The sequence below is a fragment of the Coregonus clupeaformis genome, unplaced genomic scaffold, assembly GCF_020615455.1.
Source record: "Coregonus clupeaformis isolate EN_2021a unplaced genomic scaffold, ASM2061545v1 scaf0189, whole genome shotgun sequence".
NCBI lineage: Eukaryota > Metazoa > Chordata > Actinopteri > Salmoniformes > Salmonidae > Coregonus > Coregonus clupeaformis.
The window spans coordinates 386,406-406,158 of record NW_025533644.1 but is presented as its reverse complement, the minus strand read 5'-3'; the positions used below and the strand labels follow the sequence as shown (position 1 = coordinate 406,158).

Below are 19,753 nucleotides of genomic sequence, written 5' to 3'. Positions count from 1 at the left end.
ACTTTTGGAGTGGGTCTGTGGACTTCTCCATGTGAATATTAAAATCACCAAAAATTAGAATATGATCTGCTATGACTACAAGGTCTGATAGGAATTCAGGAAACTCAGAGAGAACGCTGTATATGGCCCAGGAGGCCTGTAAACAGTAGCTATAAAAAGTGATTGAGTAGGCTGCATAGATTTCATGACTAGAAGCTCGAAAGATGAAAACGTCATTTTTTTTTTGTAAATTGAAATTTGCTATCGTAAATGTTAGCAACACCTCCGCCTTTGCGGGATGCACGGGAATATGGTCACTAGTGTAACCAGGAGGTGAGGCCTCATTTAACACAGCAAATTCATCAGGCTTAAGCCATGTTTCAGTCAGGCCAATCACATCAAGATTATGATCAGTGATTAGTTCATTGACTATGACTGCCTTTGAAGTGAGGGATCTAACATTAAGTAACCCTATTTTGAGATGTGAGGTATCACGATCTCTTTCAATAATGGCAGGAATGGAGGAGGTCTTTATCCTAATAAGATTGCTAGGGTGAACACCACCATGTTTAGTTTTGCCCAACCTAGGTCGAGGCACAGACACAGTCTCAATGGGTATGGCTGAGCTGACTACACTGACTATGCTATTGGCAGACTCCACTAAGCTGGCAGGTTGGCTAACAGCCTGCTGCCTGGCCTGCACCCTATTTCACTGTGGGGCTAGAGGAGTTAGAGCCCTATCTATGTTGGTAGATAAGAGGAGAGCACCCCTCCAGTTAGGATGGAGTCCGTCACTCCTCAGCAGGTCAGGCTTGATCCTGTTTGTGGGTGAGTCCCAGAAAGAGGGCCAATTATCCACAAATGTTATCTTTTGGGAGGGGCAGAAAACAGTTTTCAACCAGCGATTGAGTGCTGAGACTCTGCTGTAGAGCTCGTCACTTCCCCTAACTGGGAGGGCAGAGACAATTACTCGATGCCGACACATCTTTCTAGCTGATTTACACGCTGAAGCTATGTTGCACTTGGTGACCTCTGACTGTTTCATCCTAACATCGTTGGTGCCGACGTGGATAACAATATCTCTATACTCTACACTCGCCAGTTTTAGCTTTAGCCAGCACCATCTTTAGATTAGCCTTAACGTCGGTAGCCCTGCCCCCTGGTAAACAGTGTATGATCGCTGGGTGATTTGTTTTAAGTCTAATACTGCGGGTAATGGAGTCGCCAATGATTGATTGCTTCTGTGGAGAAACTGAGATTAGGAGCACTCCCTTTAAGAGTGTGCTCCTAATCTCAGCTTGTTACCTGTATAAAAGACACCTGGGAGCCAGAAATCTTTCTGATTGAGAGGGTTGAAATGCAAATCAATTTATTACATTTTTCACATGCGTTTTTCTGGATTTTTGTTGTTGTTATTCTGTCTCGCACTGTTCAAATAAACCTACCATTAAAATTATAGACTGATAATTTCTTTGTCAGTGGGCAAACTTACAAAATCAGCAGGGGATCAAATACTTTTTTCCCTCACTGTAGACACTCATCATCAACAAATCATAGGCTGTGGGCTTTGAGGTCGACCCTTTCTGGCTGGCTTACTCTTTGTCTACCCCAGTACTGTCATTCATGTGGTGCTCAGGACAGCACACACAGAGCACACACAACACACTGCAGGCTTCAGGAGTGAGGGAACATGTGGATAAGAGATTCATACACGGCTCCTAAGGGGGAATCTCCAGTACTTGGATGGATTACCTTTTTAAATGGAATTAACCATGCATCATCGAATGAGCCGCCACATGGAGGGCGATGCAACATATTGCGCCTTCTCCCTTAAGCTATGGCTTAATCTGGTATTCAGGAGATGCAATTAAATACAATAGCGTCCAGGTTTTAGTTTATACTTAACATAGTTGTAAGAACTGATACGTGTAACCCAGAGGGTGAAAGTGGTTGAAATGACGTCATTGGTTGTGATTATATAATTTCAACCTACTTTGCCTGCTGTGACATTATATGTAAGTATGTAAGTGATTAAAAAACGAATAATAAACATGGTTTAAAGGGATTCTCCGGTACTTTTGTATACTTTTTAGCCAGTAGATCTGAAAGTAGCACCCACGAGCCAAAAGTGCTAGCTGTCACTCAAATGGTGAGGGGCTTAATCTCATTGGCTGGAACTCAAATTGGTAGGGGGCTGGTCCACATGGGAGGAAATGTAGGGGAAATGTCCATACAGCTTCCAGAAAACAATATCTTTCAAACTAGGGATTTCGTGGCTAATTATGAATGTACAAACTACACATTGACACATCCAGCCGAAAGCGGGAGGTTTAAAAAAATACTTACTAGTCGCCAAATGACCGGAGCATGTCTTTAAGTGTATGACTTCTAAGGGTCATTGGTATGCCTGTTACTCGCTGAAGGCCAAAAAGCTGCTTGTGCCAAAACACACACACACACACTTTCCTGGCCAGGATTCCGAATAAACCTCACAATTGGCAGACTTACGTGGCCCAGGACGCAACAAGGAGGAGGAGCATAGGGAAAATAATTTGGGAAGGATTCTCATCATCGCTCAGCGCTGGTGGTGCGCTCGGTGAACAGATGCCCTGCTGAAATCAACTTGATGAGACACACACACACACTTACGCACGCACGCACACACCACATACACACACACAAACACACTTGATGAGGCTAGTCCTGCTGGAGGCAATTAGGTGTCAACATTCTCTGGTTATGTTCTCAGGGAGACAAGACAACCTGCTACAGAGGAGAGGAGGGAGAGGACACTCATCAACCTTCCTATCCCTCCCATCTTCCCCCAATCCTCCTCTCCTCCTCCCATACCGCTCTCAGACTCTCACTGGTCGATTGCAAAGGGGATTTGATACAGAATCAGAGTCCAAATGTGAACATAATAATAATAATAATGAAACAGTCAAACCAAACACATTTTCCGAAAGCGTAAAACCCAACAAATGATAAATGATCTCTTTAGTTGTGAAGTCGGGAAATCTCTCCCCAACTTTGCACATTTTGGTCTAAATAAAAGACCACTTATAGGTGTTGGCTTTACCTTCGATAATTGAGTGCTCCAAATCAAAATGAGGGCTCTAATCGAGCATTATCTTGGGGATGTAATGCTAAATGTGTCTTCTTCACTCCCTGCCCTTGTAGAGAAGACTGTCATTAGACTATCATTAGACTATTATTAGACTATCATTATCATATCAATTGAACCCCTCCTTTGTCTACCTTAACACCTGTCTGTCTGCAATTGTCTCTAGCGGTGTCGTGGCAGTTTCCGTAACGTCGGGAAATAGTGTGGGCGACTCCCTTTAAGAAAGCTCAAGCCTCGCAATAAAAAAAGGGCTTTGATTCCCATCTCGACGACGGTCGGCGACGGCAATGACAGAGTCCCCTGCAACCATCAATAATTGGACTTAAGGTTGCCTCTATTATGTGCTTGTGGAACAGCAATCTAACACTTTGCCATCTGTTTGTGTTAGTGTTAATCATGTCCATTCTCCTCCCGTTATTGTTCCAGATGGCTTCCATAATTGCGTTTTTTCTTCTTGCAGATGTTTTATGGAAACGGTTTAGGAGCGCCGCCAGTGCTCGGGTCGGGTTGATAAAACACTGGAGGGGTAATGGAAAGAAAAAAATTCACGGGCAGGTTCCAAGTTTTTATCGGTAGTTGGCTATAGTTGCGTAAACAGTGTAATTTTCGCTAATAGCCCCGAGTCACTTGGTGGAAAACTGGGGCTGTAGCAACATGTCCTGGTGATGGAGGAACTCAATGGTGGGAGATTGAATGTGCTGCCATGTGGTCTGGAGTAAGACTGCGTTGTATATTATGAGAGAATTTGTCATTATATTGGAAAAACTGTAGCATGTACTATATGTAACAGTAGCTATTGCGGCAGTAACTTAAGTTCCGATACTTGATGACTTGTAGAGCTTATGTCAATATATCCTCTTGACAATACTGTACATACGATGCTTTAATAACCATAGGTGACATTGTCTATGTTTTATGTAAGCAATAATGCAACAGATGTCGCAGTATATTGTCACAGGTCAATATATTCTATGCCAACATACATGGTTACTAGGTAAACTCCAATACCAAAGTTCATAAACCTTTTACTGCAGTGGGCTAAATCAGGGTCACACAGAGTGTTTCTTGGTAGTCTACAACAAATCTACTTAGAAACAAAAGTACACACACACATAGTTATGGGCTTTAAAAAAAAGAAGACACCTGTACCATGTCAGATATAGAGTTGAAATGTATAAAATGTTTAGTTTGCATCCCAATATTACACTTTATATACATCACAGACGACTGAAATATAAGAAAACCGTTTGACATTAAAAATATATATATACAGTGAGGGAAAAAAGTATTTGATCCCCTGCTGATTTTGTACGTTTGCCCACTGACAAAGACATGATCACTCTATAATTTTAATGTTAGGTTTATTTGAACAGTGAGAGACAGAATAACAACAAAAAAATCCAGAAAAACGCATGTCAAAAATGTTATACATTGATTTGCATTTTAATGAGGGAAATAAGTATTTGACCCCTCTGCAAAACATAACTTAGTACTTGGTGGCAAATCCCTTTTTGGCAATCACAGAGGTCAGACGTTTCTTGTAGTTGGCCACCAGGTTTGCACACATCTCAGGAGGGATTTTGTCCCACTCCTCTTTGCAGATCTTCTCCAAGTCATTAAGGTTTCGAGGCTGACGTTTGGCAACTCGAGCCTTCAGCTCCCTCCACAGATTTCCTATGGGATTAAGGTCTGGAGACTGGCTAGGCCACTCCAGGACCTTAATGTGCTTCTTCTTGAGCCACTCCTTTGTTGCCTTGGCCGTGTGTTTTGGGTCATTGTCATGCTGGAATACCCATCCACGACCCATTTTCAATGCCCTGGCTGAGGGAAGGAGGTTCTCACCCAAGATTTGACGGTACATGGCCCGTCTATCGTCCCTTTGATGCGGTGAAGTTGTCCTGTCCCCTTAGCAGAAAAAAACACCCCGAAAGCATAACGTTTCCACCTCCATGTTTGACGGTGGGGATGGTGTTCTTGGGGTCATAGGCAGCATTCCTCCTCCTCCAAACACGGCGAGTTGAGATGATGCCAAAGAGCTCCATTTTGGCCTCATCTGACCACAACACTTTCACCCAGTTCTCCTCTGAATCATTCAGATGTTCATTGGCAAACTTCAGACGGGCCTGTATATGTGCTTTCTTGAGCAGGGGGACCTTGTGGGCGCTGCAGGATTTCAGTCCTTCAGGGCGTAGTGTGTTACCAATTATTTTCTTGGTGACTATGGTCCCAGCTGCCTTGAGATCATTGACAAGATACTCCAGTGTAGTTCTGGGCTGATTCCTCACCGGTCTCATGATCATTGCAACTCCACGAGGTGAGATCTTGCATGGAGCCCCAGGCCGAGGAAGATTGACAGTTCTTTTGTGTTTCTTCCATTTGTGAATAATCGCACCAACTGTTGTCACCTTCTCACCAAGCTGTTTGGCGTGGTCTTGTAGCCCATTCCAGCCTTGTGTAGGTGTACAATCTTGTCCCTGACATCCTTGGAGAGCTCTTTGGTCTTGGCCATAGTGGAGAGTTTGGAATCTGATTGATTGATTGCTTCTGTGGACAGGTGTCTTTTATACAGGTAACAAGATGAGATTAGGAGCACTCCCTTTAAGAGTGTGCTCCTAATCTCAGCTCGTTACCTGTATAAAAGACACCTGGGAGCCAGAAATCTTTCTGATTGAGAGGGGGTCAAATACTTATTTCCCTCATTGAAATGCAAATCAATTTTTAACATTTTTCACATGCGTTTTTCTGGATTTTTTTGTTGTTATTCTGTCTCTCACTGTTCAAATAAACCTACCATTAAAATTAAAGACTGATCATTTCTTTGTCAGTGGGCAAACGTACAAAATCAGCAAGGGATCAAATATTTTTTTCCCTCCCTGTATATTTTTAAATTAATTATGAAATTATGAAAAAATGAATAAAATTACACCAATGAGGCCACTAGGTCATTGGACTGCAGGAAAGGCCTACTAGTATCTGAGGTGTTATTCATCCTAACCTGGCAGTAAATGTCCTTTTCCCCGAGGTAGAAAGTGAAAATATTCCCTAATCATCTGCACCCATCAACACTACTGATCTGATTCGAATTTGACAAATTTCACTGACTATAACACGGCGGCTCCTCATCCTACGTGCCAATTTGAAAATGCCCTCATTTTCCTCTGTCATTGTCTGCATAGCAATACTTCCCGCTGCAATGCAGTGAAATCACATTAGGAGTGCTGATGCTGAAGCATCAGCTGTGTCGTTGGTAAAATGGCAGCCAGAGGAAATGGGGGTCACCCACACTCCCCCGCACTCTGATTCATCTCCTCAGAAAAGAGTCAAAGGTCAGATAATGAGGCCTGATATCATTGCAGGTAGCTTCCCCAGGGAATATGGAGGCAAGTTAGGGACATAAATATTTTGAGGAGGTGGTCCCACGCATAACTGGTGTTTATGTTTATAAGCATTTAGACTAAATGTATGCATTATCACTCTAGTCACAATATTACCGATATATTGTAGCCTCGTGTGTTTGATGAAAGTAGATACAAGTGCTCATGTATTTGTCTTATTGTGATATTTGCCCTCTTTGGTTGTCTTGTGACCACTCAGGTACTAGAGTGGTACTTATGATGCACTTCCTCATCTGCTGAGGTTCATAGGGAACAGTCAACATTCAGATCCCATAAATAACTGAAAAACAAAACAGTACAGTGTAGTAGTCCAATACAAACGGATCTCTCTCTCTCTCTCTCTCTCTCTCTCTCTCTCTCTCTCTCTCTCTCTCTCTCTCTCTCTCTCTCTCTCTCTTTTTTACGAGAAGTCAAACTTACATTTGTTTAAACATTACAAATATCATCAATTCGCTTATGTCACCCCAACAAACTTATCACACATTCCATTCAACATAAATTGGACACCATGTTAGTTCTCCTGCCACAACTTTAACACAGTACATTTCTGTGGTATTTTCTTCATTGTGACAGGACAATGGGATCGAGCTATTATTGTTCCATTAAGAATCCCAATGACAAAAGCAAACAGCGGTGGTGGCAGGTCATCTCTTACTCTGACAGTCATTTCCTTTGTGTTCCTGAATCAATCTGGGAATTAATTAAATGAAATAATGTATTATTCACGACCTATACCCACCTCTGCTATTTGCATGAAGCACAATTGCTGTAGTAGGCACTACATACAAAGAGCAGTCTAAATGACTGACCTTTCAAAGAAGGATATATCCGATGGGGCACCATGTAGACAGAGTTTTCATTATGTTGCTAATGAGACAATGGAATTTCTTGGGGGCGGATGAGAAAAAAACTGCATAGCATATTCTCAATGGGGGATGCTGCAGAAATGTAGCAGATTGCAAACACACATGGTTTTGCAGCCAAATACACTACCCCTGCAGCAAATAGTCATTCAGATGTCTCTAGTTACAGTTTAGTGGCTAATGTAACTACATACACACACACACACACACACACACACACACACACACACACACACTTAGGACAGCCACACATAGGACTTCTGGGGTTACAGTTATGTTCTGTGTCAGTGTGGTGATTACCCTTCAAGCCACATAGCGAGTATTTCCAGACCCCATGACCACACATGTCAAGGATTCATACCACAACCAGGCCCATGGCGGAGGTGAGGTGAAAAGCCCTGTGAATAATAGCCAGGATTGGCTTTCATGAGCTGTAATAAAACACGGGAGATTGGAATGGATTGAGGAGTAAAGAGAGGCGGTGCACAATTACATTATAGAGGATCTGAGTATCTTCGATGGATCAGGGCACATGAAATGGAGAACCACTAATCATTGGGAATATAACGGTTCCCCCGAGATAAGTTTTGTCTTCATTTGGAATAAAGTGTAGCGATAAGGGGGGATGGGGGGGGGAACAAGGGAGGAAAAAATAGGTGTAATGTGCAATAGCAGCTGTGGCATGGTGACATGTAATGTGCAGGAATGGAGAGAGTGTGGAAATGGAGGACTGTTTTCCTCTCTCTTTCCCCTAAGACTTTGGGTTCAATTTGTCCAGATTATTCCTGATTCAGCCTTTTTTATTTCATCACCTGAACAACCTGCTGTATTTGCCTGTTTTCCACCAATTGGAGAAGGGACTGAAACATGCTTACGGTACTACTTTTAAATCACTTTATCGTATAATACGCAGAGAAATGTCAATACAATTGTTGTCAGAGTAATGTAGTTACATGGATTTGGCTCGGAAAACAAGTGAAAACCAACAAAGTGTAACATCGGGGGATGAAATTTAAAGGGGTATTACACTTGGAGAATAGTTTGTTGTCGGTTGGGAATGACTCAAATCCAACTTTCAAGAAAGTGTTTTATTGACAGTTGGTTCACAAGGTCAACGTTCAGTTTAATGTTTTCGATTTCACAGTTAAAGGGTGGTACATGTCAAGGTCATTGAAACATCTGTACAACAATCCTATTCTAACCCACAGAGAGACCTGGAGAATACTTATCACCTGAAATCACTGTCATTGTGAGGAACACGTGTCATACCCTGCTTTACACCACATAGTACAGACACTAAATACCATTCACAATTAGCTCAAGGTTTAATTAATTACTCCTAGTGATTTATCAACATGATTTACTATCCATAATCACCTCCAGTGTTTACCCACAAGCCACCAGTACAGACCGTACGCATATGCCATTAATGTCCCTGAGCGTTCCCACTGTCAAACTGAACTGTCTAACGCTGCCCCTCGATGGACACCCTCCCATGACGTAAAGTACCCCATACAGGCCCTTTCTGATTGGTCAACACATACAGGCCCAATCTGATTGGTCAAGCCATACTGCAGTACCCCAAAGGACTTGGTCTGGTCATAACATGGCTTATAGCATGACGTCTATAAGAAGAACAGTGCAATATGCAACTCATAGAGCGACGTTAACCACCTCAATAAAAAACAGAGATGGGTCAGCTACAGTACAGTAAAACACAGAAGTGATTTATGACCTGTTTATGTTCCATACATTGGCTGAGGCAATGGCACTTTGATTGTTATTGGCAGGACAGGAGAGGGCCAACTATTTTATTAATGATAAAATATGGATTTTTTTAAAATGAATGTGTGTAAATCAGTACATTCTGTCAATAGTTCTCACGTCAAGACTACATGGCTATGTCTTGTATCAACTTAAAGCTATTGGGCCTGGAGGCAGGTTTTAGTTTTGCAATATGGCCAAAAGGCTTTTATTGGGTAGTTATTCACACATTGATCAATGCAGAGAGTGTATTGAACATACAGTTAATATACACTTAATGTTTTGTAAATCGGGTGGAGATGGACCACATTTAATGGGTGGCAGGTAGCCTAGCGGTTAGAGCATTGGGCCGGTAATCAGAAAGGTTGCTAGTTCGAATACCTGAGCCGTCAAGGTGAAACATCTGTTGATGTGTCCTTGAGCAAGGCACTTAACCTTAATTTGCTCCAGGGCCACCGTACTACTATTTGACAATAAAACCTATGTATTATTTTTTTATCAGGAAGGTCAGCTCTTGTACTGTAGCTAACTGGGGGTTGTTAAAAGTTGATTGTTTCAATTGTTTCACATTTCCTATTCATCTTATTCACCTCACTGTATCCTTGATCAATTTACTCCTTTTTACTGTCACCTCATTACTCACTTGAATATCTTATTTTCAGGGTCTACCAACCAAATGTAGGATGGCAACAACATTTGTGTATGATAAAATTGAATTCAGTTAGTTTCAATATGTTACTTTCTACCCCATAGTTCAATAAAAGTTAAATGCAAACTAGAAAACTGTTTAAACCCACTGAAGAAGAAAATGTAGAAAACTGTTCATAGTTTAAAAGCCTATGTTCACAAATACTACTTAAGGGATATTGTATTGATTGTTAAGAGAGGTTTCCTCTGTGGTATTGCTTCTAAGGACTAAAGTTTGGACGGCTATTTTTAATGCCAACTTAAATATTTAGATTTTTTCTTCACCACTTTCCTTTGGACTATTACACATACAACACACTGGGCACAGACGTCAATTCAACATCTATTCCACGTTGGTTCAACGTAATTTCATTGAAATGACGTGGCAACAAAATTGATTCAACCAGTGTGTGCCCAGTGGGAAACAACTGAGCTGATCAAATCAATCTTTCAATTAATTTCTTGCAGCTAGATTATTTCAATTTTTTGCTAAAATGTTGTCTTTCTTGCTGGATTTTGGGATTTACTGGAGGACAAAAAACATTGCTGCACAACTAAAACAGAAACTTAATTTCATTTGTGATTCAGAGACAGTTGATTTTGTGGAATTTTGGTTAAATTCTGCGTACCAGCTGATTCATTTGGGAATACACATTGTTATTGAATACACATAATTATTTGCATGACATTTGTGTCCTCACTTGTTTTTCTATTAGCGATGTTGGGTTTTGCGTAGGGCTGTGACGGTCATGGAATTTTGAATGACGGTTACTGGTCAGCCAAATGACCGAGGTCACTGTTATAATCGTTTAAATAACAAAACACATTTTCTCCACTTCTGCTCCTGACTGCATGTGCTGCTGCTGCAGGGGGCATTGCCTAGGCAACCAAAGACTTGTTTGCTACAACACCTTGCTTGTTTCAGCAACGAGCAACAATGTTTCATCTCATCACGTTGTAATTGTCAGGTTTTGGCCATGACTGTTCGGGTTTTGGTCACTAGATGTCCCCATTGCACCTTTTTTGTACCTTTTGTTTTTCTTGCTCTAATTATTGTTTGCACCTGTAGGTCATTCCCTTGTTAGTATTTAAACCCTGTGTGTTCCTCAGTTCCTTGCTCAGTGTTTGTAAGTTAGCACCCAGCCCCAGCCCAAGCCTTGTTTTATATAGATATTTCTCTGGTGGGATTTTCCAGAGGTTCTCTGGTTTAGTTCTTGTGTTTTGTTTGAGTAGTCTTTTGAGGTTTGTTTTTCCCCTGCTGTTTTTTACCACTTTGTGGAGTTTCTTTTGTTTTTTGGAGGTTTTCCTCTTTGTGCCTCTTGGCTTTATTTTTGGACATTGTGGATTTAGTTTCTTTGCCTGAAGATTTTGTTCTTTAATTAAACCACCATCTCCAGTACAGCTGTGTCTGCCTCATCTTCTGGGTTCTGACAATTATTAGTGACTGTTTCTCGCACCGGGTCGTGACAGAAACACTGAGCCATTATTATGAACCCAGAGGCAGCCAGTACCCAGGATCTTTTTCCATGCTGTCCCACCATGAGGGGACTGTCCAACGCCACGAAGCTGCTCTGGTTCAGCAAGAGGCCTTAATGGCTAGACATTCTCAACTTCTGTCAGAGATGCTGACTTCCATAAAGCAGATTTCGGATCGACTTTCCCCGGCAACCGCTTCTGCTCCAGTTCATCCGATTCAAAGGCCCCTGGCAGTTAATCCCCTGGCTGAACCTCGTCTGCCGCCTCCCCAACGGTTCTCAGGGGATCCGAGTGTTTGTAAGGGGTTTTTCACCCAATGTTCTCTCTCCTTTGAGCTGCAACCATCGCCGCTTTCCCACCGACCGGTCCAAGATAGCATATATCATCACCCTGCTGTCGTAAAGGCCCTAGCCTGGGCTACTGCTGTGTGGGATGCCCAAAGTCCCTGCTGTGCCAGCTACTCTACCTTTGCTGAAGAATTCAAGCGAGTGTTTCAAGGTCCTACCAACGGCCCTGACTCAGCCAAACAGCTCCTGACTCTCCGCCAAGGTCGGCGCAGCGTGACGGACTATGCCATCCAGTTCCGCACTGTGGCAGCAGCAAGTGGCTGGAACGACGAGGCGCTCACAGTGTGTTTTTTGAAGGGTCTTTCTGACACCATCCAAGATGAACTGGCCACTCGGGAACCACCGGACAACCTCGAGTCCCTTATCAAGTTGGCTTCACGCATAGACCAGCGTCTGAGAGAGAGAGAACAAAACCATAGACCGCTCACCCTAGTTCCTATCGGTTCCAGCTCCGAGTCTCCACCTTTATCCTCGCTGGCTCCACCAGAACCCATGCAGGTTGGATGCATCTCCCAGGCTGAGAGAGACCGCCGGATGAGGGAGCGATGCTGTCTATATTGCGGCAAACCGGGCCATTTCCGCTCCACGTGTCCCGGGCTCCAGGGAAACGCACTCTCCCGTGCAGGCCTGGGAGGACTGTAACGGGAAACATAACCTCCTCCCATCCATCCAACTCCCGCCTGCTCATTCCTGTTACCCTTTCCTGGGACGACCACGAAGTTTTCTCTTCAAGCCTTGGTAGACTCTGGAGCCGCAGGTAACTTCATGGATGGGATCTGGGCGAAGGAGAATGGCGTTCCTTCTGAACCTCTAAGTGACCCCATAAGGGTTACTACGTTGGATAGAAGTCCTTTGGGATCTGGACTTGTCACTCGTGCCACTACCCCCTTACGACTTTCAGTTTCCCAACACCAGGAAGTGATGAACTTTCATCTGATCTCCTGTTCCGAGTTTCCTCTCGTCCTTGGTTATCCCTGGCTTCACAGCCATAACCCTCACATCGACTGGTCTGTGGGCACTATCAAGCAGTGGGGTCCTACGTGCCAAGCCACTTGTATCTTCCCGAGTTCCCAGAGTTCTCCTTCCGAGTCTCTAGAATCCATCGACTTGTCCCGAGTTCCCGAGTGTTACCATGACCTCAAACTGGTATTTAGCAAACAGAGGGCCACCAAACTACCACCCCATAGACCTTACGATTGCACCATCGACCTGTTGCCGGGGACCTGCCCTCCCAGGGGTCGGATCTTTTCCCTTTCTCCTCCCGAACGAGCTGCTATGGATACCTACATCAAGGACGCTCTGACAGCAGGCCTCATGCGTCCATCTACCTGCCCGGCGGGAGCAGGGTTTTTCTTTGTGGCCAAGAAAGACGGTGGATTACGACCTTGCATCGACTACCGGGGACTCAATGCCATAACCGTCCGTAACCGCTACCCGCTACCTCTTATGGCCACAGCCTTTGAGCTGCTCCAGGAAGCAGTTGTCTTCACTAAGCTTGACCTGCGGAACGCATACCATCTTGTGCGGATCAAACCCGGGGACGAGTGGAAGACCGCTTTCAACACGCCTACTGGTCACTACGAATACTCGGTGATGCCCTTCGGCCTGACCAACGCTCCGGCTGTGTTCCAAGCGCTCATAAACGATGTGCTTAGGGATATGCTTAACATCTTTGTGTTTGTTTACTTGGATGACATCCTCATCTTTTCGAGCTCCCTTCAAGAACACACTAAGCATGTCAGACAAGTGCTCAAACGCCTCCTAGACAGCCATTTGTACGTTAAGCCGGAGAAGTGTGAATTCCATTCCTCTCGAGTACAATTCCTGGGATTTATAGTGGAACCCGGACGAGTCCAGATGGACCCCAGGAAGGTAGAGGCGGTAGCGGATTGGCCCACCCCCAAGTCCGTTAAGGAAGTTCAGCGTTTCCTGGGCTTCACCAACTTTTACCGCAAGTTCATCAAGAACTTCAGCTCGGTGGCAGCCCCTCTCTCGGCGGTAACCAAGGGTGGCAACACAAGGTTTCTGTGGGGAAGAGAAGCTGAGACGGCCTTCCAAGGACTCAAGCAGCGCATCCTCTCTGCTCCCATCCTGACACTACCAACGGCGGATGAACCTTTTGTGGTGGAGGTAGACGCATCAGAGGTTGGGGTTGGAGCTGTCCTGTCTCAGAGGGGTGAAGACAAGAAGCTTCATCCTTGCGCCTTCTTCTCTCACCGGCTTACCCCCGGCCGAGAGGAATTACGATGTGGGGGATCGTGAACTCCTAGCGGTTAAGATGGCATTGAAGGAATGGAGACACTGGCTCAGGGGGGCTTCTCAACCGTTTCAAGTGCTTACGGACCACAAGAATCTGGAGTATATCCAGCAGGCGAAGCGGTTGAACGCCAGACAAGCTCGATGGTCTCTTTTCTTCAGCCGATTTCAGTTTATCCTCACCTATAGACCCGGTCGAAGAATCTCAAACCGGACGCCTTGTCACGAATCTACTCTCCTGCCATTCGAGAAGATACTGACATGACTGTCCCTTCCGGCCGCTAAGATCGTGGCTCCGATCTCGTGGCAAGTGGAGGATACCGTGAAACAAGCTCAAGCCATCGAACCGGGCCCTGGAGGAGGTCCTGCTAATCGGTTGTTTGTTCCCAAGGCAGCAAGGTCCCAAGTCCTTCGGTGGGGCACTCCTCTCGCCTCACCTGTCACCCGGGCGTAGGCCGCACCTTGGAGTTCATCCAGCGTAAGTTCTGGTGGCCCACCATAAAAGAAGACGTTGCCACTTTCATCAAGGCCTGTTCCGTGTGCTGCCAGGGCAAATCTTCTCACCTCCGCCCTCAAGGACTCCTTCACCCTCTATCTATTCCCCACCGACCCTGGTCCCATATCTCGTTGGACTTTATTACTGGCCTTCCTCCGTCCCATGGTAATACTACGATCCTAGTCATCATCGACAGGTTTTCTAAGGCGGCCAGGTTTGTTCCTTTGACCAAATTACCTTCTGCCAAGGAAACAGCTGAGTTGGTGATTAACCATGTGTTCCGAGTCTTTGGGATTCCGCAAGATATGGTTTCCGACAGAGGTCCCCAGTTCGCCTCAAGGTTTTGGAAGGCCTTCTGCCAACTCATAGGGGCCACGGCCAGTTTATCTTCAGGGTACCATCCGGAGTCCAATGGCCAAACTGAGAGGATGAATCAGGAGCTGGAAACCACCCTCAGATGCATGGTTTCCAACAACCCGTCCACTTGGTCATCCTTCATTGTTTGGGCCGAGTACGCGCACAACACCTTGTGCTCCTCCTCCACTGGTATGTCCCCGCATGAGTGTCAGTTTGGCTATGCGCCTCTATTGTTCCCGGACCAGGAGGCAGAAGTCAGAGTGCCTTCAGCCTCGAGGTTCATCAGACGCTGTCGGCTTACGTGGAAGAAGGCACGTCTTAATCTTCTGCGTTCCTCTCAGCAGTACCAACGACAAGCCAACAGAGGTCGCCGTCCCGGTCCTACCCTGTACCCCGGCCAGAGAGTATGGCTCTCAACTAAGAACCTACCACTACGGGTGGAGTCTCGCAAGCTGTCCCAGAGGTTCATCGGTCCCTTTAAGATTGCCAGGAGAGTCAATCCCGTTACTTTCGCCTGCACTTACCCAGATCACTTAAGATCAATCCAACATTTCACATTTCTATATTAAAACCTGTTGTTTTTCTCCCCTTATCCCGGCAGGCAGACCTCCCCCTCCGCCCCCGTGTCATCGGTGGCCAGTCGGCTTATACCGTCCACCGGATACTGGATTCCCGCCCGGGTGCAGCGGTCCTGGCAGTATCTGGTGGACTGGGAAGGCTACGGTCCCGAGGAGCGCTCCTGGGTTCCTGCCAAGGACATACTGGACCCTGACCTCATTCGTCAGTTCAGGGCCCTCCACCCTGAGAAGGCTGGTAGGAACGTCAGGAGCCGTTCCTAGGAGGGGGATTCTGTCAGGTTTTGGCCATGACTGTTCGGGTTTTGGTCACTAGATGTCCCCATTGCACCTTTTTTTGTACCTTTTGTTTTTCTTGCTCTAATTATTGTTTGCACCTGTAGGTCATTCCCTTGTTAGTATTTAAACCCTGTGTGTTCCTCAGTTCCTTGCTCAGTGTTTGTAAGTTAGCACCCAGCCCCAGCCCAAGCCTTGTTTTATATAGATATTTCTCTGGTGGGATTTTCCAGAGGTTCTCTGGTTTAGTTCTTGTGTTTTGTTTGAGTAGTCTTTTGAGGTTTGTTTTTCCCTGCTGTTTTTTACCACTTTGTGGAGTTTCTTTTGTTTTTTGGAGGTTTTCCTCTTTGTGCCTCTTGGCTTTATTTTTGGACATTGTGGATTTAGTTTCTTTGCCTGAAGATTTTGTTCTTTAATTAAACCACCATCTCCAGTACAGCTGTGTCTGCCTCATCTTCTGGGTTCTGACAATTATTAGTGACTGTTTCTCGCACCGGGTCGTGACAGTAATGAGTCCATGTTACCGCGGAAAAGGTTTTGACGGTTCTTTTATTTTCATGATGGTCTTCATTCATAATAGTGCCAGCCCGGTTACACGATTATTGCTGGCACAATTAGCACAATTAATTGTGCCAGCCCTAACTGTCCGTTATGCCTCTCAAAAAGACTGGGAAATAAACCAGTATGGAGGTCAAAATGGCCGCCAAAATCTTTTTCATTATATATTTGCAAGTTAAGCTAGTCGCTAACCAACATGGAGCTCTGAGTCAATTGTGGGAGAATAAGATTAAACTTCAGTGGGTTTCTAAATTAGCTTATTAACGCTAGGGTCATTAGCATGCGCAAACACAACCACCTTATTATAAAGCAGCTGGACCACTCCAAACAACTGCGGAGACTTTAGTCTGACCTCATTAGTATAAGCATATGGAGGCAACCTGCGCGTAAGTAACCAGCGCAGTCATCCAAGAGTGGGTATGTAGAGAAGGGAAGAGTGACATTTACATTTTAGCAGACGCTCTTATCCAGAGCGACTTACAGGAGCAATTAGGGTTAAGTGCCTTGCTCAAGGGCACATCGACAGATTTTTCACCTAGTCGGCTCGGGGTCACCTAGTCGACCTTTTGGTTACTGGCATAACGCTCTTACCCACTAAGCCACCTGCCGCCCACTAAGTGACCTAGCTCCCTCCTGTGAGGATTAATATCGGATCTGTAGGATGAACTGTAATGATTTATTCTTAGATACTGTACCTTAGCAGAAGACAAAGTCTTAAGAGGTGGCAGGATAGCTGTTCAGCTTTTAATTGTAAGTGAGAGTAGTATTTATTTTTCTCTTACAGAAATGAATGTAGTCCGCAACAGTGACTTTTTTTTTTATTGCACCTCTTTTAATCCATCTATAAACTACGCTTTATGCAGGTATATGTTAAATACTATTAGCATCAACGGCCCCGTGTAGCTCAGTTGGTAGAGCATGGTGCTTGTAACGCCAGGGTTGTGGGTTCGATTCCCACGGGGGGCCATTATGAAAAAATTTATGCACTCACTGGCTGTAAGTTGCTCTGGATAAGAGCGTCTGCTAAATGCCTAAGATGTAAATGTAATGTTACGTTTCATGAATAATCACTTGTGCAGAGAGAATCAATGTTGGGGGACCTGTCAAAAGAAATTCCAGCTTGTTGAACATAATATGATGAAACTGGTGACATATACTATTGCCTTGTAAAGCTAACTAGCTCACACAGTAGCTTCAATGCTAAATGCACAATATTCTCTAATTTCAAAACCCCACAATTTTTAGGTTACACTTATTCAGCAGAGTCAAGCCAAACTGTGGTGTATGTTTCTCCTTCTACCACAGAGGAAATCATTAGTTAGCGGTATTACGGTTGGAGCTTAACTGTTCTGACAGTAAAGGGTGAGAATGACATACAGGAAATAAGCCTTCAGATAAAGACTGGGTCGGCGTGGAAACAAGATATGACTCCCATTACTACCTGCAGCGCCTTAAAAACTGCCTGGAAAAAACAGCAATTTTCACAGTTATCATTGCTGGGAAGATAGTCTGGAGATTGGTGTTCGGCCCCGATGTCAGAGCTTCCTAGACATGCTTTGATGAAGGCTAGAAATAGAGCTAGCTACAGGACTCAAGGGGAGAAGAAGAAGGAGGGAGGCTTACAAAGACCTAAATTACAGAGTACTTACAGTATACGGGCCTCCAGACTGCCTGGGAAGGGGGAGAGTCTTTTAATTATTCTGTGAGTACAAAGCCATGTCATAAGAAGTCTACTTGGGGCGTCCTAATGTTTTTGTACAGTTAGTTAGGACCAAGGACAGGAGGTTGTGAATCCCACCTTGTGAATGGACCAGGAAAAGCTCTAGTCACTGCATATGAAAGTAGATTTACCTGATATTCAAGTAGATATACCTGATGGAGAGTGTTAACATATGCCACAGTGTTTGCCTGGGTTTCTTTGCCTTTTTGCTTTAGTCAGAGAGTCATCAAGTTGATTCAGCAACGGCAAACAAACAGTTTGCTACTGCAGAGGTGGGAGATAATGTATAATTTACTTGGGCCTTGAATATTGCTTCTCTCCTCTCTCTCTCTGTCTTGCTCCTTCTCCCTTCCTTCCCCATCTCTCTCTCTTCTTCTCCCCCTCTCCCGCTCTCCCTATCTACTCTCTTTCTCTTTCCCCCTTCTCTCTCTCTCTCTCTCTCTCTCTCTCTCTCTCTCTCTCTCTCTCTCTCTCTCTCTCTCTCTCTCTCTCTCTCTCTCTCTCTCTCTCTCTCTCTCTCTCTCTCTCTCTCTTCCTCCTCTCCCTCTCCTCCATTGCTGACATGCACATGCACAGTACCTCAAATGTGGAGCTAATCATTTTCAAGGCCATGATTTATGGTCTCTCTTTGCTAATAAAGAGTGAGTAACAAGCTGTCAATGAGAGCCCAAGGTTATTTATAAGCTGTCCAATGGATAATTTCTCTCTTTACCCTGACAATAAGGTTTATTTTTTGCTGATATGATACAAATTCACCCAGGAAGGCATGATAACGTGGAATGATGACAGGGGGTTTGTGATAGCTACAAATGTTCTATATCTCTCATTCAAAAGTGACAGAGTTAGGATGTCTCCAAGGATGTCTCAAAATAGAGGTAGATGTTGAGTGGTTTCATGTGCATATGAAACCAGCTTTTCAAACAGCAAGTCCTTGGACAGTAACATTGTAAATGTTATAGCTCCGGAATCTAAATCGATAGTAATGGAAATGGCATATTTCTTGGAATATTTATATTTTTGTTATATTTTCAGATGTGAAAGTTTCCAAGTCATTCAATGTTGTCTGACTTCTTGGTGTCTATCTTAGGACAGTCTGGATTCTCCTCCACACAAGGTGCTATCTAGAACCTACAAGGGTTCTTCAGCTGTCCCCATAGAAGAACCCTTTAAAGAACCCTATTTGGTTCCAGGTAGAACCCTTTTGATTCCAGGTAGAACCCTTTTGGGTTCCATGTAGAACTGTTTCCACAGCGGGTTCTACATGCAACCCAAAAGGGTTCTACCTGGAACCAAAAAGGGTTCTACCTGGAACCAAAAAGGGTTCTACCTGGAGCCAAAAAGGGTTCTCCTATGGGTACAGTGAAGAACAATTTTGGAACCCTCTTCTTAAGATTGCACTCTCACCCCTGGAGTGGCTTCAGTCTAATGAGGGAACAAAGCACTCTCTGGAGCAATCGCTGCACTTGTCATTCACTAGTAGTTTAGATCTCCAGAAAGGTCACGAAGCCCAAAACATTTAGATTCTCACATAAAGTGCGTACAAGTCTCAAGTATCAAGCCTGCAAACCATCATATCTCATTAAATCCAATCGGAGAACTCTGACTTCAAAAGTCTCATCACCTTGTACCGGTCATAGAATACATAATGACACATTTGTAACCTTTATGCAATGGATAAAGCTTTTATCATTACTTAGATCCCTGTAATTCCGCTGGACGCGCTTAATCAGAGTTGCCATGGATACATGGACAAACGGTTTCGTGCCATTTAACAACACATATCGGAGATATATTACTATAATGAACCCAATGACATGAATTCAATATTAGCATTCTTTCATTAAGTTATGGCTATGGCAAAATACGTCTGGAGGCAGTTA

At 44.4% G+C, this 19,753-nt stretch overlaps 1 non-coding gene across 1 annotated transcript; it reads left to right on the top strand.

The window, feature by feature from the left end:
- Positions 1-17,044: 17,044 nt before the first annotated feature.
- Positions 17,045-17,120, top strand: trnat-ugu. The gene has a single exon. It is a non-coding gene; the product is annotated as a tRNA-Thr (tRNA).
- The last annotated feature ends 2,633 nt before the right edge of the window (positions 17,121-19,753 follow it).